Genomic DNA, 23,082 nt, shown 5'->3' on the forward strand with positions numbered 1-23,082 from the left:
GTAAGTCTATAAAGGCTAGTAATCTGAGTAGCTCCCACCTGTGGACATATCCAGATGGTAGACAGAGGTTAGCTTAGTATTCATTGACTGTGCACCACACCAGTCTTTTCAGCACCTGAACAATGGCATTGTCACAGGTGGTTGCTAGCAGTACATGTCTACATCCTTTGATATTTCTGTGTTGTACTCCTACATAAGGGCATGCTTGTAGAATTCATTCTACAGCCATTCACAGAGTGTGTAACAGCAGACAGGCTGATATGCCTGTGTGTTTCTGACTCTTCCAGGCCTCAGATACTCTCAGGTATATATTTGAACAGCCTCAGGGAAAGGTACATATCAGTGGGATACACCTGTGATATATTTCAGATATTTTGCAGTTGTGACTTAGGGGTATTCTGAGCATATGTATCACTACAGCTTTTCTGACGTGCAAGCAGTGTCTACTCTCACTTATTGACATTTATCATTAAGTGGGATTCCCCACCTTTCTGCCTACTGTTACTACATTTCACAGGGCGTCTGAGGGGCACAGCTAACATTTGTTTGCAAATCAGGGACATCCCTGTAAACCAGTCACAGTTGGGAGGTCTGGCCTCTGACCTATTCAAATATGCCAGTGTTTATCCTTCTCTGAAACTGTGTGGGGTTTGTAAGGTGCTACTGTAACATTATTCCCTACTAGCATGGCTGGTTCTCTTTTCACAGTCATGTCATGCAATTCCACAACACTTGCTGGTTAAGGGCCACAGAACATGATTTGTGTTATGCCATTCCTATTCTCCCTTTACATTCACTCATTGTAATGCATGATATATTTCTTTCAGCACCAAGTTATTGTATATCTGCTTTGGTATAGTGGTACTTCATGTAGACTGGTGCGCCTAAGGTCTGGGGTTCAAGACTGACAGGTGTATTTTATTTTGCTGCTGAGCAATACAAAGGCCCTGTCACACAGAGTGACTAAGGCACTTTTAAACAGTTGTAAGTGGGTTTGCGTGGGTTTGCGCGCCGCTTAGCGATGCTTAGCTAAGTGCACACAAGCTCACACTCACGCATCCCTGCTAACTACTGCTTAAAAGTGCTTACTCCCGCTAACCCCCGCACTAATTTCTTTGAAAGAAAAGAAAATGGGGATATAGGAAAGTGGTGAAAATGGGGGCACAGAGAGGGAAAGACAGTAGGGAAACCAGCTGGGATGTGCAGGAAGGGTGTAGGGAAGGCCATAGCTGCCCATTTCTTTACCAGCAACAGCTGTGCATATGTTCGTAATTTGGTGTGAAATTTGCAACCTTCCACCCCTGAGAGAGGGGTGAGGACAACAGAGTATGTTGTACTGCCAATTATAATTATCAGTTTACATGTGCGGCGGACATGTGTGCGAAATGGGCAGCTATGTATGGGGTGTAATTTTTTTGTGGGAACAGATTGCCCTTTTTTTTTTTTTTTCAGGTGAGAGTGGAATGTGAGGTAGGGGATGTAGGTATATTTGGGGAGGTAAACAGACAAGACAAACAAGACGCATACAGGGGTGGAATTTGACACATGGGGTGGGTGAACACAATTGTCGGGGAAGGTTGTTTGGAAATTGCAAGCCCATGAGCCCACAGATGGTAACAGTGGAACTGAGATCCCCCACCTATGGGCCTACTGCACCTTCACAGACCCGAGGGTGGCTGTGCTGTGGGCTGAGTAGGATGGGCAGGCTCACCCAAGAGATGGGCCACTCTCTCCTCAAGATGGCATAGAGGATCAGCGACTGAACGCTGGAGCTCCCTACACACCACAGCCCGGACCCTTTGAAGGGTGACAGGTGGCTCTTCTCTGCCCACGCTTGCACGGGGGGGGGCAAGCCCCATACCCTGCAGTGCTTCCACCAGAAGGTGGCACAGGACCAATGGAGGAGGGGAGCCTGGGCTGGGCACCAGACCTGCTGGTGCCAGGTGCACTCGCCGGCTGAGGTGGGACAGGTGGGTCCGCTGGGACCGGCCTTCCCATACGTTCTGTGATTAGGTGTGTTTAATTACAACATAAGCAAAACAGCATTCCAGATTAGTTGTAACAGCATGCAATAATATTCCCATTAACCCAACACACCAAGGGTACAACAGTTGAACAGGAAGCATAACTCATGCATATATTGAACCACAGTGGTTATTCCAACAGCATGCAGGGATGTTTGGTAGCATTAGGCCGCCATGATTGTGGTATTTATACAGGGCACATGCATCAACGTGAATGCAAATATTTATAGAACAATAGGACATATGTCCCAACAAATATTTAAGATTACACATACTCATTGAGGTGTGGAATTGCATGGTTTATGCACATACAGTAGGGTGTAGAAAAAACCTCAGTTAACATCTTTTAATGACATTTTCATCTACACTACATTCCTAGTGACTGCAAGTGTATATCCCCTACATGTATAATTACACTTGCCACCATACATTAGGTTGTGTAATGGGTTTGGCTAGTTCAATATATGCCTGACCTATATCTGACATACTAACTGTCCAGGATGCAGATGTTACTGCTACATATTTCTTGATTGCATTTATATTTCTTTATCTACATATTTGGGATGCTTTCACATGACATTTTCACTTCGATTTACACAGAACCCTGCATTTCTTGACACACACTCACATTTTTGGTGAAAAAATAACATGCTACATGTGTGCCAGATTTACTTATTCATGCCAGACAGTAACTGACTGTTGTGGACTGTATATATGTTTCACAGCTACTGGCACTTCCATCACCCACTTTATATGGGACTGCACAACTCTGGGTTGCCAGCACCTTTTCAAACAGTACTGTTTGTATAATGCAAGGGTACAACAACATTTCAGATTCTGTGACACCGACACACTCTGGGTTTTAGACCTTTATTAATGACATTACACACTTTTCCACAGGCTCACTCCTTTATTTGTTTTAACGGTGTATATGGCAGACATGTTCAAGACATATTATACCTTTATTAATAGGTTAGAACAATCTTTTTTCAGACTCACTCAGTTATGTTATATGACAGTGCCTGCAGAGATATTATTCCAGACATATGTTACCTTTCTTAATGGGTTACTACACTCTTTTTCTGCCTCTCTGACGTTTTTATCTGACAGTACATGCACAGGACTTATTCAGGCAATTTTATGGCTGTTTTATTGGACTACAACACTTTCTTTCATGCTCTCTCCCATATTTTATATAACAATACATGCAAAATAATCACTAACCTGCCTGCTGGCGCAGCCTTAGCAGCCTATCAGCATAGGCTTGCTGATTCATAGCACGGTCACCTGCAGCTGTAAAGTAAATGAGGGGATATTGAGACATGCCTATCCGTTATACATACTCAATTATCAATTCTTACTTACTGCATTCCATGGTTACATACTCAGTTGTGGGGCATCCCGCATCCCATGGGCCTCCTGTAGCCACTGGTTCAGGTGGTCCTGCTTTCACCTCTTCAGGTCTGCATGGTGGTGGTGGACCTGCTCACCAGTCCAAGGAATGCCTGTGGCACTGGTGAGGTCACGAGCTAACCGGTTCCAAGCTCTGCCTTGTATTCCGTCCCCTGGAACTGGCCCTGCAGGAGTCTTGACTCGTGATGGTGGACAAGGAGCCAAACCATGTATTTGGACACCTCAATGCCCCAATGCTGCACTCGGAAGCGTGTTCCCTCTCCAACGCCAGACATTCTAACTGCAGACATGAGCTACAATCAGTTATGGCATGTATTCCCGCCTTTGGGGCTTAAATATGCCGCATTTCCCACACTTTTTTGTGATTGGCCATTTTTGAGAATTCTAAGCTGACTGCAGACCTGCTTAGTAATGGTTAATCTACCATTTCTAAGTATATGTATGCTAATAGTGGCTGTTTCTTCTAAGCTGTCACGGCTTAATGGTTCTGTACTTTGGTTATGATGCACAGGGTCCTGGGTTCGAACCTTGTCATTCTTTCATTTTAATACTGTCTAGACAGGCTAGGGGGTGTGGATGCGTTTAAACAACTTAGCTCTACTTTGCTCCCCGGTGCCCTATGGTGCCCTGGTTGGCACGGCGCGCACGTCCGTGCAAACACATTGCGCTGGGAAAAGCGCTTTTAAACTTTGGGCAACTCTATTCCGCTGGATAAAGCACTATTAAACTATGGGCAACTCTGTTTAGCTGAGTAAAGCGCTATTAAACTATGGGCACCTCTGTTTAGCTGGGTAAAGCGCTGCTTAATGGCAGGGTATTATATATCTGGATCCTTTAAAATATATATATTTTGTTCACTGATACATTGGCCATTTCACTACTTTTAATAATATTTTAATCATATATGTCTGGTATTATTACAAATACTGATTTTGATTTAAAACATAAATAAGAAGGGGAGTGGTGGGACTCAAACTGTGAATGCCTCCTCTTGGTGCATACGCTCTACCATTACGCTATTGCAATGTGGTATGATTTGCATAAACATTCTTTCTTACGCTCTTCCATGTCGGAATTGCTAACTATAGCTAAGCAATGGGCACACCCACGCACACACGCCAAATACGGCAGCTATATCGTGGATTTGAAAAAATTAAATAAATATTTTAATTTTTATAACTGTGATGGGGGTTTACAGTGTCAGGGAGTGTGGTGTTGGGTGCAAGAATATTTGAGTGAACTCGCTCTTGTGTGTTGACATTTTGCTTTTACTAAACTTGCAGGGGCATGGACATTTAGACCGCTTGGCAGTCGGACACAGTCCCAGCTTTCATACTCGGTCCGTGTAAGAGTCACGGTTGAGTCAGCGTGCCCTCATGAATATTCATGGCACGCTAACGTCATACCGTTCAACTGCAGCCTCCGAGTAAGACTTATTAAGTCTTACATGGAGGATTCGTGAATCCGGGGGTAAGTCTTTACAATGGGTAATTCTGGTGCTGTTTGTTTTGTAGATATGCAGGATATCAATCACAGTGGGGTCTGACAATGCCCTGTATGCCAGAAATAGATCTCCCCTCAAAAGCCTGTAGGAGACAGGATACAGGGATAGGGCCTTGAGCCAGTCTGCACAGGACATTTTACTTAAGCCATGTATTCTTTTACTGAGGAATGCCTGTGGATGTTTCAGTTACTGGATATGCCTGGTTAGGTACATACCAAAGTGGGCATTGTACTCAATGATAGGTCTGATGAATGCCAAATACAGCGGAACAATGACTTCCTTGGACAATGATTTCCTTACCACTGTAGACATGTGATGGTCAACGGCTAGATTACTATCCATGTGTGTCCCTAAGTCCCTGACTGCTGGGCCATCTCTAAGGGGTGTGTTGTTAGTATGATAGTTACCAGGGATGGATGACTTCCCAAACAATAGTATTATGCATTTCTTGACATTTAGATTTAGTCCATGGCTCTGACACCAGTTGCTTGTCTGTGTCAGCCTCTCCTGGAGAACATTTGTGTCAGTGTGAGATTCAATGACAGCTCCTAATTTGCAATCATCTGCAAATTTAGTCAGCCAGAGACCACTGGCACTGGCATATGCCGATCACTTCTGAAAAGTAAATGCCAAAAAGGAGCGGTCCAAGGACTGATCCCTGAGGGACTCCACTTGTTACTGGCCTCTTTCTAGAGGTGGACTCCCAATTATAACTTCCTGGGTCCTGTCTTGGGATCTGATTAGACCAAGCTCTCTACTTTCACAACTATACAGAAAAAGAAAAGAAGAACAACATTATCATTCTTCTATTTTGGACTAGAACACTCTCTCAGTATCTAGCAGTTCCAGCTGGAGCAGTAACTGACCAAGGCATCCTTCTAGAACAACTTGAATATTGACTTCCCATTGTAGCTGCTGCCTCTGAGAAAAACAACCACCATGCAAACCATCTCAAAAAATATGCTGCCTTATTAGAAACAAACCAGTTTGGGAACACCGCTACCCCACCATGCCAAGACCAACTGGCTACCCATCAAATAAACAGTTGCCCTACTACTAGGATCACAACTCTTTGATCTTTTGCAACTTGATTAATTTTTGCCACTTGAATCAAAACATTCAGCAATGTCTACTTCCCACTACCTTAGGAATGTTTCCCAAAAGTGGTCCTCACTGCAAGCTACACAAACTAAACTTCACTTCACCAACCATGCTTTCTCAATTCTTACTCAAAATCTGTTCCCAAAGCCCATGTGAATCCCTCCAATCAGAACTAACAGCCATTCTTCCTAGTCTACAGTCCCTGTATATTTTATTATTTTTTTTTTATTTAACATTTGTTGACCGGGAATGTCCGACTAGGTTCCACAGAGCCTGTTTTCAGCGGAGGCCCGGGGAGAAATGCTCCAGATGCATGTATTTGTCATGTCATACATGTCATGTTTTTCATGTCATGTCAGCTTACTTTATGTACTTACTTACAAGTCATGTATACCATAAGTCATATGTCCAAAACAAATCCTGCTACACACACATTCCTGTGCGCTACATCACCTAACCATTTACAACCAGCCCTAACCAGTTACTCTCCTTCCAAACATTTCTTCTCTTGAACTTACCCTTTTGCCTATCTTTTAAATTCCATGGTCTTATTTTTAATACACCTTTAGCTGAAGGCAAGTATTTGCCTGCCTCTGTATGGTTATACTATTGTTAACTCTGTATTTTTATGACTGGATTTGACTTTGATTATAGTAACCTGGGTTGCACTTACAACTGGTGACTGATGATCAGTACACTACCCCAGTTAACAATCCAACATGAATAAATAAATAAATAACAAATAGACAAACTAAAAGCACTGCTACTGCATCACCACCTCATTATTTAGCCAAACAAATTATGGCATAGCTCCTAGCATAACTTTTCTCTCCATACTGTGATTGCCAAAATAAAAATATACTTTAAAAATGATCAAAACACGGTAGGTTCAGGTTAAGGCACTTTAATCTTGCAGCAAGGAGACAAAAACGTGCTAATACAGAGTTTGTCTAACCAGAAACAGGAAATACTTTCATTTTTATACATTCTTAAACTGATCATGTCCTACCATGCTGACGTAACAGATTACCACCTTTTTCATCATCATCTGCTGACCATATTTCCCATGAATTTATGCTGATTTATCAATTTTTATGTGAAACTTCCTGAGGAAAACAACATGGCCTTGGTTACTCTCAGTTAGATACATGTTATGTTACACTCAAGATACTATGGCTAAATCAAGCACAATGCTAGCAGTTCATTTCTCTAATAATCCTTTGTCTACTTTATCTCCAAATTACTACAGCTGCAGAGGTTCCCATCCTCTGGACAGAGCTGTTTGTCTAAAATCATTACATTTATAACATAAGGCATTGTTCATTCATTCATTTCTGACCTAGCGGATAAACACCTCTTCTCAAGTACATTTTCACAAGGCATAAACATGAATATTGCTGTGCTAGCAGTTACTAGGTCAGAGGGCAGCTTGCAAGTTTCAGAAAGCATACTGCAGTTTTCAAAAAGCATCTTTTTCAGTCTCATATGAAACTCAATTTGTATAAAACACAGTGCATGAAAAATAGAATGAAAAGCGTATTAAAATACTTGCTTATTAATTTGCATTAAGCATACACACATTTATACATATTTTTCTAACATTTCCCTCCTGTTAATACTTTTTTATTCTATTTTTAAAAAAGAATAAACAGCTTACTTCTTTTCCTAACCTCTTCCATTCAGGATTTGCAGTTAAGAAAGTCATTCAGTTTAAACTTTTATGAAAGTGTTTCAGATTCTAGCAGCTCTTCAAATTCAGTACTTTGATACATAGTCTCATATACAGATATATCTATGAATTCTTTAACTAATCTCTTCATGCAGGGGATTCCACAACAAATGCAAACTCCTATTAGGAGTAATCCTACCCCAATAGCAATCAATATGTTCATAAAAATGGAGCCCCACCCCCCAAAGGCATTCTGGAAAAAATCTGTCAGAGGGATTGGGCCTGGCTTGGTCATGTCCGACACTTGCTGAATCACCTCAAGATGATCGTTAATCTCATGCTGATGGTCAGGAATAAACACACAGCATTCTTCTTTGATTAAAGCGTAAGTTCTGCCTCTCGCCGCTAGGGTGAAGTCAAGAGCCATTCGGTTTTGGAGCACTACAGTTCTCATGGCATTCAGTTCATCAGTTATCAGTTCAAGAGCAGAAAAAGTCACATGACTCATTACTTCGAGAAGTTTGGACAGTTTTCGCAGCTCCCATATTGATTTAACTCCGCCATACATAGGTGATATACCTGCCCAGTATAAGACAGCATCACTCAAGTCCATGTGCGCAAGTTTGGCTCTCACATCACGATGGTCTTTCCAGCTCGCTTCGATCTGTCCCACTGGATTCTTGGGTTTCTTAACAGTCTTTTTGGTTACGTCTCGAGTATTTCGAATACTCCCTTGAGGCAAAACTGCAGTGTGTCGGATGGCCGGAACCAGGTACCCCAAAAAACAACTGCCAGACCAATTCTCAGGTAACCATTTATATGCTTTTTAACCACACACAAAATAACAGTCCTCTACCTTAGTTATTACTTTGTTACAAAATGACTGCCCTGCATGAAACATTTTCTTGTCTATTACAGATAACTGTTTAAAAAGTACAGGATTGTGTTGTACCTGGTCAAGAGTCTTATGCATAGATTTCAAAAATGGGTCATAATCTGTACTACAAGATCCACTCAAATCATTTGGTTTTCTATAACATTTATATTGTACTGTAACATTACACTTACTCCATCCCACTTGGATGGTATCATTTTTATAGAAACATACAATTCCTTTTTGTGTCACAGGCAAATACAGTGCTACCTTATCATGTGCTTTAATAGCAACTGTGTCAAAAAACAGATTTTTCCAGGTCTCATTGACCCCTAGGGGGATAGCAGTCATTAATAAACCCCTGTATGCTGTTGGTATGGCCGTACAGACCCAGCAGTTCGTAACATTAAAAGTCTCAGCGTACACACGTGTAATTGCCTGATAAGTGTTAAAGTTTGGATGCCAGTCTATGTTTGGTTCATTACGTCTAATCAGTTTAACCTTTGTGGCAGGAAAAAGGAGTGGCCACAACAAAAAGAACAGCGTGATCAATATTGCAATAAAAAAGATAATACAAGTTTTCTGAGGTTGCTCAATGTCTCTATTCACTCTGTACCTGGCCATTTTGTTCTTGTTGTGCAACAGTAACAAAGTCTTTGTCCAGTTCAAAGTTTTTAACTAGTTTACAGTGCGTCAAATGAATCCAGGAAGCTCGCTCTGCGATCTTGACTGCAGTGGGTGTCGACAGTAGTACCTGGTACGGACCTTCCCACTTCGGAGAACTCCAATTCTTTCGCTTCACAATCTTCACCCAGACCCAGGTGCCTGGGGCTACTGGTGCTTCTGATTTCAGTTGCTCTTTATCTGAAACAGAAATCTAACTGCAAAAGTATGTTATTCAAAAATCGCCTCATATACCCTGCAAGTGAACTGTCAGCCTCCTGCTCTGTAGACATGAGAGGTTTCCACTGAGATGTATAATATGCCCTCCCAAACAAAGTTTCAAAAGGAGTTAAACCCTTCACATTTGGAACAGTTCTCATACTCAACAGTGCTGAAGGTAAACAGTGCACCCAGTTTTTCTGTGTCTCTGCTATCAACTTCCTAAGTTTATTCTTCAGCACCCCATTATGCCTCTCTACTAGCCCTGCAGATTGGGGGTGATAAGCGCTGTGGTTCTTTAACGATATCCCAAAATAGCGACTAAGTTGCTGAATCGTTTGATTCACAAAATGTGTCCCGTTATCACGATAAAACTTTTCCGGTATACCAAATCTGGGTATAATCTCTTTAACAAGGACCTTTGCAACAGTAGCTGCATCTGGATTTTTAGTTGGAAATGCTTTTACCCATTTGGAAAACATGTCTATAATAACAAAGCAATACTTCTTATGCTCACATTTATTCAATTTTATGAAATCCATACAAATAGTATGGAACGGATACGGTGGTGTAGGAAAATTCCCTTGCGTAGGCTTCAACGCCCCTTGTGCATGATGCTTGTTACAAACATGGCATGCTGCACAAAAATTTTTTGTATAATTGGTAAAACCATAGGTTGTAAATACTCGATTCACTAACTGTACCATCCCCCCTATTGAGACATGGCTCTGCCCATGGCTCAACAACGCTGCATATCTAAACAAATTAGATGGCAAAATCGGTTTCTTCTCTTTGGAGAAGTACAGTCTCTTTTCGAGGATTGCTCCTCATTTTATCCTCATTTTATATTTATCATCAAGAGGAATCTTGACCAATGGATATTACTTCAGTGTCACTGCTTGACAGAGGCACAGAAAAATGATAGGCATAGTTTTTATTCAAACTAAAGGGGTGGCTAAAGCCATTAACTATGGGCTAGGCTTATAAATGCCCTTGGGCAGATAGCTTAGTATGAACCTATGAACCTATGAACCTATGAACCTATCCACTTCTGTTTCTCTATATTTGTAGTAAGTGTCTGCATTGTTTTTAATATTTCTAAATCTAAAATCTCAGAAGGTTGTAATTCCTCACTCAAATGAAAAGTTTCTGTGACTGAAGCTGCCTGTTTCGCAGCTGTATCAGCCCGTGCATTACCTTTTGAAATCCTATCTTGTTGTTTCGTATGAGCTCCGCATTTGCAAATAGCTACTTTTTTAGGTAACTGAATTGAATCTAATAAGTCTAAAATGAATTGCGCATGATTAATCGGTTTACCAGTAGATGTTATCATTCCTCTATTTTTCCACTGCTGCGCAAAAACATGTACAGTAGAAAAAGCATACTGACTGTCAGTATAGATATTCACATTCTTACCTTCTGCTAAGGTACATGCCCTTGTTAAGGCAATCAATTCTGCCGCTTGTGCAGATAAGTTGTGTGGTAAAGATTTTGCTTCTAAAGTTTCAGTATCAGAAATGACTGCATACCCCACTAGGTTCTGTCCTGTAGGGCCCCTCCTGCATGAGCCGTCCACGTAATATGTTACCTCGGCATCATCCAAGGGAACATCCATAAGGTCTTGTCTAGGTAATGTATTTTGCTCAATCTCCTGCAGGCAGCAGTGTGGTTTGCCATCTGCAGGGGTTGGAAGCAAAGTTGACGGATTCAAAGTTGTGCATCGTTCAATTGTCATATGAGGTTGGCTCAACAGTATGGTCATACAGGAAAGATGCCTAGCTGGAGAAAGATATGCTACTTTTTCCTGCAGTAAAATAATTGCGACTGCATGAGGCACTCTCAATGTGAGAGGGTGGAATAGCACTACTGAGGCCGAAGCCTGCACTGCCATTGCAGCTGCAACTACTGCTTGTACACAGTGGGGCAGGGATCACGCCACTGGGTCTAACTGTGATGAATAGTAAGCTATGGGGCGTTGTTTGTCCCCATGTTGCTGTGTCAATACTGATGTCATATAACCTTGCTTACAGTCTACGGTTTGAATAAACTGTTTGTGATAGTTTGGTAATCCTAAAACTAAGGATGATGCTATCAGTTGTTTCAGCTTACAGAAAGCTGTTTCTGCTTCAGGTGTCCATTGTAATAAATCCTGTGCTGCCATTGGCTTTTTAAATATTAAATCAGCCAGTGGAGCAGATTCCAAAGCATAGTTCGGTATCCAACTCCAACAAAAATTACTAGTTCCCAGGAAGAACATCATTTCCTTCTTGGTAGTTGGTCTAGGTGCTTGTAAGATGGCTGTTTTTCTATCTTCATCTAATATTGTACCTTCTTTGGATATTACATATCCCAAGTACTTAACTTGTTTTCTCCAAAACTGTAGCTTGTCTTTGTTTACTTTGTGACCTTGAGTAGCTAAAAATTGTAATAAAGCTATCATGTCCTCTTTGCATTCTTGCTGGGTGGGGGCTGCTAGCAGAATGTCGTCTACATAAAGTAAAATCTGACTACCTTTCTGTGGGATAAATCCCGCCAGGTTGCTTGCCATTTCCTGTGCAAATATTGTTGGACTTTCACAATATTCCTGTGGTAATCTTGTATATGTGTACCGCTTTCCCTGAAATGTAAATGCAAACCAATATTGGCTGTCAGGGTGTATTGGTAACGAGAAAAATGCATTACTAATATCTACCACTGAAAAATATTTTTGCTCTGGTTTTAAATCATTCAGTAAGGTGTGTGGATCTGGCACCGTTGGTGCCCTGGGTATAACTGCATTATTTACAGCTTGCAAATCTTGGACCATACGCCATTCCCCATTTGCTTTCCTGACAGGAAATAAAGGTGTATTACATGGTGAATCAGGAGATTCTATTAAGACTCCTTCCTTAAGTAAGGCTGCTATAATAGGCTTGATTCCTATCTCTGCATCCTTTCTCAAGGGATACTGTCTTTTCTGGGGTCTAAATGCTGACTTTGGCGTTACGGTAACTGGTCCTGCTGTTCGTATAAGTCTTACATCTGATTTCCCTGCTGACCAGAGAATGTCTGGTATGTCCCGCAAGGCTTTTTCCTCTTCTTCCAATAAGAGTAATACTCAACTATTCTCACTAGCCTGTGAGTGCACAGCTGGGTGTGTCTGTGTAATCCAATTCAATTTCTGTTTCTGTCCTCCTTGTTCGGAGAGCTCCAATTCTGTCTGCTTTTCCCACCTTGTGACTTTTTCACCTAAGTCTGCCCATTTCAAATTTTTGTTCTTGGTTAAACTAACATGTGGCAGTCGATTAGATTTATAAAGCGCTAAAAATTCCTGGGGCAATGAACAGCTTGCTACACTGTTCCCCTCTGCATCCCAGTACAAATTTCGCAATACTAGTCTGTTTGCATGGTTCTGAAACAATTCCTGTTCATAATCCTTATCAGGTCCTGGTCTATTACAGTAATATAGAGTACAATGCAACAAATGCTGTTTGTCAGTGTCGAGGGAGGGGGACTTACTGATGGCTATGTTCATCAGTTCTTCGGTTACTGCTCCTGGACCAGTCGTAACTAAAACCTGGCTGTACCAATAGTACGTTTCACCCTCCGGTCACACTACAAAAGTATCCATTTGTCGCTGTGCTTCCATACCCTGCATGGTTGGAACTATGGCTATGCCAAATATCTGCATCAAGTCTCTACCCAAAAGATTTACTGGGCATTTTGCAGAAACTACAATTTTACTTTTCTGGGTCATTCCTGAAACGGGGTCTGTTATTGCTATGTCATGGGAGAGTGGCTCCCGATACAGCTGTCCATTAGCTGCTTTCACTAGTATATAATCTGGTGATTCCGAATCTTCCGGTAACTTGGAAGGGTGTATCAGGGTCCGTGAAGCCCCTGAGTCACACAGAAATTTAACTTCCTTTCCCTCTACCAGAAGTGTCACTTCCGGTTTCGTGTCTGCTAAGTAAAGCTCTAAACTCAATAGAGCTAGGTCTAAAATTTCATCTTCTTCTATGTCTGCGAATTCATGTATATCCTCTACTCCTGCTATCATATTTGCACTTACCTTTCCCTGCTTATTCTCATCCAATGATTCCTGACTATCATATAGTCATTCCTCATCCTCCTTATTTTCTGTAATCACCTCCTTGTTTAGCCTGCAATCCCTTGCTAAATGTCCTTTTTTCCCGCACTTAAAACATTCACCTTTTTTCTTTCTTTCTTCGAAATCTTCTAATCGTTTGTCAGATTGTTTGTTTCCCTGGATATTTTTCTTACCCTTTTTCCCAGTTTGTACTACAAATACTTCTGACCCATCTTCTGCCAAAAATACTTGAGTTTTCTTTTTCTTTTTACTATTAAAATGTCTTTCTGCATGTCTAGCATATTCAAGTAATGGCTGTAGTCTACTTGTTCGATGATATACCATATGCTTTGTAATAAAGCTGCTAATGGGAGTTATACTACCCTTCAAGAATGCATTCTTTAACTGTTGTTCATATGAGGAATCTTGTGTCTGGTTTTCTGGTATCTGCATTCCGCAATGATTATTAAAACACTCTAACAGTCTAGCATAATATCTATCAACTGTTTCACCATCCTGTTGAATGCATTGATTTATGCAAGTCCAATCAGCCCTAGGCTTCCACTTTTCAGAGATTCAGTCTGTCAGACATTTTACTCTGCCATCCAGTTCTGCATTAGTATGTGGGAGTGGTCTAAGTTGTGCGTCACAAGGATTCCAGTCGCCACTGATCATGTGCCAATCTGGACCCACAATTTGTCTAACTACTTTTTCTACTTCCTCTCCATTTAAATGGTAACTTAATCTCATACCCTGTAAGTCTTCTAAAAATTTTCTAAAATTCACTTTTGGGTGGGGAATTCCCTCCGTGGCTTTCCGGATATCTTCCGGTATCCATGGTCTATAAACTAAAAGAGTCGAATCCTGTCCTGCCTATCCTGCCTGAGGATTCGGTACTTCTATGAGCGGACATATTTCTTGTTCACTCATAGCCTGTGATTTTCTATTTAATTCATTTAATTCAATCTCTCTCCTCAAGTCGCGTGTTCGAGACCTGGTCTCGATAGGATCCCTGACAAACGGTTGTGATTTTGCAGGAACAGCTGGGTATAGCGGAGGTGGATCAGCTTGTCCACTTGCTTCGTATTCTGGTAACGGAAGCGGAGGGGGTGGAGGAGGGGCCATTGCTATTACCAAGTTATTGACTTCTTTGTCTAAGAACATTGTCTTTGAATTTTTAATTCCCTGCTCCCTGCGATTTGCTTCCTCAAGCCACCTATGCGCCTGAGGGACTCCTAATTGTCTTCGCTTTTTCAGTTGACCTTTTGCATCTATTTTTAACTGTTTAACAAGTTTCATTAGTGCAAGTTTATCTAAATTACCCTCGAATTTATACTTATCAACCCATTTGGTATAGTACTTAACATTATCGACACGCTGTAATTGCATATACTTCGCGTCTTCAGTTAGGGGCGGGTCTCGGGAACTTTTTGTGCACTGATTTCCCATTGCTGTCTTAACTTAGCTGTAAATTGTTACGTAACCCTTTCTATCACGTGGTACCACAGATCTATACCTTTTCACAGTTTATCTAGAATAACTGCCTACTTATTCTGTTTCCCTGATCTATGACAAAAACAGTAACCCCTTTTTCTGTCCCTGATCTGCACATGCAAATCTACCTGACAAAAAACAGTTCTGTACTTAGTCCCTGATCTTAAAACAGAAATAAGGTAATTCCTCCTTACCTGACCCTCCGTGAGTTGATCCACCGGATCATTGACTCGTCCTCCAATCCCAGATCAGAAACAGTGGCTGGCTTCTTTCGAATGACAATTCAGTCAGTGGTCTTTCAAAACAGAAGAGGCAATTTGGCCTCTTCTCCGTACTGATGCATACCACCGGGCCCAATTCTGACCTAGGCCTAGAGCAAGAGGTACTTTCTGGTCCGAAGGACCAAACTGTCAAAAGAAAAATATACTTTAAAAATGATCAAAACACGGTAGGTTCAGGTTAAGGCACTTTAATCTTGCAGCAAGGAGACAAAAACGTGCTAATACAGAGTTTGTCTAACCAGAAACAGGAAATACTTTCATTTTTATACATTCTTAAACTGATCATGTCCTACCATGCTGACGTAACAGATTACCACCTTTTTCATCATCATCTGCGGACCATCTTTCCCATGAATTTCTGCTGATTTATCAATTTTTATGTGAAACTTCCTGAGGAAAACAACATGGCCTTGGTTACTCTCAGTTAGATACATGTTATGTTACACTCAAGATACTATGGCTAAATCAAGCACAATGCTAGCAGTTCATTTCTCTAATAATCCTTTGTCTACTTTATCTCCAAATTACTACAGCTGCAGAGGTTCCCATCCTCTGGACAGAGCTGTTTGTCTAAAATCATTACATTTATAACATAAGGCATTGTTCATTCATTCACTTCTGACCTAGCAGATAAACACCTCTTCTCAAGTACATTTCCACAAGGCATAAACATGAATATTGCTGTGCTAGCAGTTACTAGGTCAGAGGGCAGCTTGCAAGTTTCAGAAAGCATACTGCAGTTTTCAAAAAGCATCTGTTTCAGTCTCATATGAAACTCAATTTGTATAAAACACAGTGCATGAAAAATAGAATGAAAAGCGTATTAAAATACTTGCTTATTAATTTGCATTAAGCATACACACATTAATACATATTTTTCTGACAGTGATCATAAGGAGAAAATCTGACGTCTAAGTGCATGCAATCTAATTTTTCCATCATAACTAAGAATATAAATGATCTTCTTTCCTATTCTGGGAAACCACTGGAAGACCTACCCTGCATAGCACCAGTTCTTTGGTAAGACTGACTATAGAGCTCCCCATCTACTGCAAGAAGGCCTCTATTTCTTTCCAAAACTCTACTAACAGCTTCCATTCCCAAAACCTATGTTCTTATATAACTTTTATATTTACATTCTTTGCCAGCATCCAGGGGATGAGGGTGGTGTGGGGGTAGTGGGAAACAAACAACATGGCTGATGCAGTGTCAGGTATTATATGTACAAATGTTCTCACAGATAGATTGTCAACTGGATTGACTCCATTCTCTCATTGAATGTTAATTCACTTTTTGCCATACTTCTCTGCAACCTTTTCTCACTTTTCATCTGAAATGGTTAGGGTTTAAACGATTCAAACTCCATAAAATTCTGAGCTAGTTTCAGAAACAATCCCATCCTCAGCTTTATCCACTATGACATCTGTCAAACTGACTGATAGTCTATTAATCAGGGATCAACAATCTTTTCTTTAAAAACAAGCATCATAAAGACATTCACAAAATAAAGGTGTTACTGTTCATTGTTAAGAGACAAAACAAGAAAACCCACTCCCTCCAAGCTCTCCTTATCCCAAAGAGTGCAGATGTCTATGTAGTTATAGACACATGATTTAAAGCCACAAAGAGCACCTCAGTAGTGTAGGGTTACAATGCCTTCCATACATTGAGTCCAACTGCTACAAAGGCAGGGACTAAAGGTGGAGGTGTATTGATTTACATCAAAACAATTCACCTCAAGACTGGTTAAACAAGATGATATGCTTCAGCTTCTTCACATCCAAAACAGGCAGTCCCATACCATATCCTTTCAGGAAACCTATAACACATACTTAAACTTTCTCGAGACATTCACCATTCAACTCAACACCATATTCATAGATGAGATTAACCACCCCATTATAAACTGGGAATCACATATAATTCCAAACTTGCAGGTCTAGAGATTCCTGGTCTTTATCAACACAAACAAGCTGGACCACATAGTCCATGTACCCACTAGGGGCACAAGCATACTAGCTCTAGTCCTCACTACCATGAAAGAACACTACCCTCCAGCATAATTTCCTCCCTGGTAAAGTTGGACCACAAAGCTATCTCCTTTGAAAAAAAAATAAAACCTGGGACCTCTGTTAACTACCTACTATTAGGTTATCACTTAATGGTAGGCAAATATCTTACTATTAAGTGGTAACCTATTAAAATTTCAAGCCTCCAAACACTCCTGACCTATTCAAATTTCAAGCCTCCAAACACTGTTGCTTATGCAAAATTGTTTACAGAGGTCCTGTAAAATGATGTCAGTAGATGCAGAGAGACATAAAGCTTTATTATAAATAAGTGTGGAACAAACTCAAAAAAAAAAAAAAAAAAAAGAAACCCAGATAGAATCCTGGCATCAATAGGCTGTATAAAAAAGGAAGAAATTCCTAGCAGAAATTAAGAAGTGCAATGCCTAGCAGGATAAATCACTCTCATAAACCTAAACAAGCAACACACAGTTTTGACAAAGCTAAATTTGAGGTAAAATAGCCTTCCAGGCGATGGACAACCATAAGGCATTGTTTAGCTAGGTCTGCAAACTCAAAGGCAGTACATAATAATGTGCAGAGCAAATTCTAAATGATGTCACCTACTTTGAGACAGAATATATAGCAAATCTACTGGTTGACAAATTTAGCAACAATTTTATCCTTCCTTCTCTCCCACTAGCTACTCCTCAGGAAATACCATCAAACATTACCCCCCAATATCACTTGGGAGCAGGTCCTCAATGTTCCCTCCAAGGCCAAGAATACCTTATCAATAGACCCCAATAATATCTCAGGATGCTTTCTAAACAGAATGAAACACAGCCTATCAAAACCACTAGAGCCACTGTTTGATTATAGCCTCCAGACAGGCTTCATGCCAAACAAATGGAGAACAAACAATGTCTGACTCAGTCTTTGATTTAGAATCTGCTTCACAGATGCAATGTTGTGATTGCAATGGTGATGATTCTGGTACAGGAAGAAGATGCCTGCAATTCCTCCTATACTCTACACCCTCAGAGCTTGCCCAATAAGATCTTGGCTTGGCACAGATGCCTGTTGTCTGTCCTATTCGATCAAAACCTTTAATTGTCTGGATTCGTATTGTCTCTCCTTCCCTCAATGAATGAAGTAATCTGCTTTATCTGTCATAACTAGATTTCTGGATTTTATACTTCTTCACCAAGTGAGCATTGATAGTTTTATTGTTCTTAGAGTTAGGCTTCAACAAACTTTTCTGAAATAGGAAATCTAGTTCTAGTTTGTCTGGAAAGTAGTCTTTGAGCAGTTGAGCCAAGGATATCATCAGGAGGTATGTTTCTGAAATTAAGTAAATTCAGGAAAACATCCATATTATCACACTTTGGCTTTTCAAGTAATTGCTTTGCACTCTGTGCTGCACGTTCAGCTAGATCATTGGATTGAGGATATTAAGGACTACTAGTGACATGTACGAAGTCCCATTCTCTCACAAATTCCTGAAACAACTGGCTAGTAAATTGAGTACCATTTTCAGAATAAAGTTTGTGAGGACTACCGTGAAATGAAAAATGATGTTTAAGTTTAATAATAACAGCTGTTGAGGTTAAGTTTGGTGGCAGATCAATCTCAAACCAATTTGAGTAAGAGTCTACCAAAACCAAATAGTGTTGATTATTCCATTCAAAGATATCAGTTGCAACAGTAGATCGAGGTAGTTCAGGTATTGGATGTAGTTGAGGTGGTTCCTTTTGCAAATGTGCTCTGGTACTATTACATATCGAGCAAGAAAAAAGAACACTATCAATGTCTTTTGATAATGAAGGCCAAAATACTAGTTCTCTAGCCCTTCCCTTAGTTGATAATAAACCTGGGTGGCCACAGTGCAAAATCTGAATATGCTCATGCTGTAATGAAGTAGGAACAACAATTTTGGGAACTTTGAAAATAATACCATCTTCCATCAACAATTCATCTCTGTAGGGAAAATATGATTGCACTTCAGGTGATACACTAGATTATTTTGACAACCACCCGATATTGATCTAGTGATTGAGCTTTTGTGAAATTTGATCAGTCTTAGTGTGATTTCTCAACTCTTGAAGTCTAGTAGTGGAAACATTACACACTCACATTACATCAGTCAAACTTGTCAGCATCTAGGCAATCTGGATAAAGTATCAGCCAGATAAAGCAATGTACCTTTAGTGTAGAGCATTTTGAAATTGTACTTTTGCAATCTGAGCATCATTCTTTGTAATCTCACCTGAGCAGAATGAATAGGTTTCTTTAAAATAGTCACTAGAGGCTGATGATCAGTTTCAATTTGAATAGCTTGACCATAAATATAATCGTGAAACTTGGAACATGCAAAAACTATTGCTAGAAGCTCTTTCTCAATTTGAGCATAATGCATCTCAGTTTGAGTAAGTGGCCTAGATGCATAGGCTACTGGCCTGCCCTCTTGTAGAAAACTGCACCAAGACCAAAATTAGAAGCATCACAGGATAGAACAACTGGTTTATTCACATCATAGTATCTTAATGTAGGAGGGGTTGCAATTGTATGCTTAAGGTCACCAAAAGCCTTCTGATGATGTAACCATGACCATGCAACATTTTTTTTCATGTTACCTCTCTTAACAGTACTGTCAACTGACTAAAATCTGCTATATAAATCTGGTTCCACTTCTGCAAGGCGAGAAGACAGTACAGAGCTGATCCACTACTGAAGAAGTTGGCGACGAAAACGTTTTGTGGAATACATTATTTGGATTGTTTTTTCACTAACAGCCTGCAGTTTATTTGGTGGTGTTCCTATTGAGGTGGTTGGACCAATAAAGCATCTTTACATTTCGGGACCTGGATTTATTTGTACTTGGCAAAACAGCAGTTGTTTTTTATTTAAAATCTGCTATAAACTTGTCCAAATAGTTGACCATGCCCAGAAAACGCTGTAAACTCTGCACATTATGTGATGCTGACATCTCTCAAATAGCTGTTTGTTTGGTTGGGTCAGGTTTTAAGCCTGTACTTGTAAACAAATGTCCTATGTAGGTTACTTCTGGAAGTCTGAATTTGCACTTTAGAGGATTGAGCTTCAAATTTACTTCACGTGCTCTGTCTAGAACTTTCTTGAGGTTTCTGTCATGCTCTGCTTCGCCACTTCCTCCAACTAGTAGGTCATCTGCTATTATGGCACAAGGATAACCTGAATAAATTTGTTCCATTGCACGCTGAAAAACTTCACTTGCAGATTTTTTTCAAATGGCATCCTTAGAAATCTGTATCTGCCAAATGAGGTACTAAATGTAGTTAGAAATGAGGATTTGTGATCAAGCATCACTTGCCAAAATTAACTCTTTGCATCCAAAAGAGAAAATATAGTGGCATTTGGTATTAGAGCTGCTACTTCCTCAATTGTGCACATTGGATGATATGGCCTCTTTAATGCTTTGTTCAAATCTCTAAGGTCAATGCAGATTCTGATTTCATCTGAGCCTTTCTTGTGAGTGACTACCATGGACAACACCCATTCAGGTACTGGACAAATCACACTTTGCTGCACCATCTTGTCCAAATGAGCTTTAACTTTATCTTGCATAGCTATTGGAACTCTTCTTACTGGTCTGACCACTGAAGTGACCTTGAGGTCTAATTTCATAGACTATACAACTGGAAGCTTGGCCAACTTGTCATCAAAAACATCAGCATACTCTGAGAAAATGTGTTCTGCAAAACTTGAACTTGGAACTGCACTGACATGACGAATGTCTTTAGAAAAAGAAAGCAGATTCATTCTCAAACTATCTTTGAGACCTAGTAAAGTTGCACTGGTCATCAGACTACATAGAATAATAAGTTGTAACAGTTCTCAGTCAAATAACATGGAAGTATTACTGAACATTTGGTTTGAATTTCTTCACCTCCATATGGAACAATTCTCACACTGCTGGTTACATTGAGTTGTTCATTCGTTTTCACTTTTGCAAATGTATCTGCTGATATAATATTGTACTTTGATCCAGTGTCTACTTTGAGCACTGTGGATTTCTCATTAATCCAAATTGTGCAAAATACTTCACTCTTTGTCAATACCCCGGAATCACGAACCCTCCGTGTAAGACTAAATAAGTCTTACTCGGAAGCTACAGTTGAACGGTATGACGTCAGTGTTCCATGAATATTCGTGAGGGAACGCTGACTCAACTGCAAGTCTAACACATACCATGCAGGAAAGCAGGGGGCATGTCCGACTGCTGAGCAGTCTAAATGTCCACGCCCATGCAAGTGTCCGAAATGCAAAATGTGAAACACACAAGAGCGAGTCTGCTCAAATGTCCATGTACCCAACACCACACTCCCTGACATTGTAAACCCCCAGCACAGTTATAAAAAGTAAAACATTAATTTTATTTTTTTTTAATTCCCGAAATAGCTGCCCGTATTTGCGCATGTGTGCACGGGTGTGCCCATTGCTTAGCTGCAGTTAGCAATCCCGACATGGAAGAGCATAAGAAGGAATGTTTATGTAAATTACACCAAATAGCAATAGCGTAATGGTAGAGCGTTCGCACAAAGAGAAGGTATTCACGGTTCAAATCCCACCACTCCCCTTCCTGTTTATGTTTTAAATTAGTATACGAAATAATACCCGACATATAAGATTAAAATTTTACTAAAAAGCAGTGAAATGGCCTATGTATCAGTGAACAAAATATATATTTATAAAGGATCCTGATATATAATTGCCCGCAGTTAAGCAACGCTTTACCCAGTGCAATATAGGTGCCCGTAGTTCAGCAGCACTTTACCCAGTAAAATAGAGTTGCCCATAGCTAAATAGTGCTTTACCCAGTGCAATATAATTGCCCATAGCTAAATAGTGTTTTACCCAGCGCAATCGGTTTGTGTGGAGGTGCGCATTGCGCCAACCAGAACACCGTAGGGCAATGTGGAGCAATGTAGATCAAAGTTGCCTAAACACAGCTACACCCCCTAGCCTGTCTGGACAGTAGTAAAATAAAATGCAATGACAAGGTTCGAAACCAGGACTCTATGCACCATAATCAAAGTACTGAACCACTAAGCCATAACAGCTTAGGATAAACAGCCACTATTAACATACATATACTTATAAATGGTAGATTAACCATTACTAAGCAGGTCTGCAGTCAGCCGAGAATTTTCAAAAATGGCCAATCACAAAAAAGTGCGGGAAATGTGGCATATTTAAGCCCCATAAGTGGGAATACTCGCCATAACTGATTGTAGCTCCCATCTGCAGTTAGAATGACTGGTGCTGGAGAGGGTACACACTTCCAAGTGCAACATTGGGGCATCGAGGAGTAGAAATACATGGTTTGGCTCCTTGTCCACCATCATGAGTCAAGACTCCTACAGGGCCAGTTCAAAGGGATGGAGTACAAGGCAGAGGCTTGGAACCAGTTAGCTCATGACCTCATCAGTGTCACAGGCATTCCCCGGACTGTTGAGCAGGTCTGTCACCACCATGCAGACCTGAAGAGACAGAAGCAGGACCTACTGAAACAATGGATACAGGAGGCCCGTGGGATGCAAGATGCCCCACAACTGAGTAGGTAGCCATGGAATGCAGTATGTAAGAAATGATAATTGATTCTGTATAATGGATAGGTATGTCTCAATATCCCTTCATTTACTTCACAGCTGCAGGTGACCGTGCTGTGAATCAGCAAGCCTATGCAGATAGGCTGCTAAGGCTGCACCACCAGGCAGGTT

The sequence above is a fragment of the Protopterus annectens genome, chromosome 4.part1, assembly GCF_019279795.1.
Source record: "Protopterus annectens isolate FY-2018-M chromosome 4.part1, PAN1.0, whole genome shotgun sequence".
Lineage (NCBI taxonomy): Eukaryota > Metazoa > Chordata > Ceratodontiformes > Protopteridae > Protopterus > Protopterus annectens.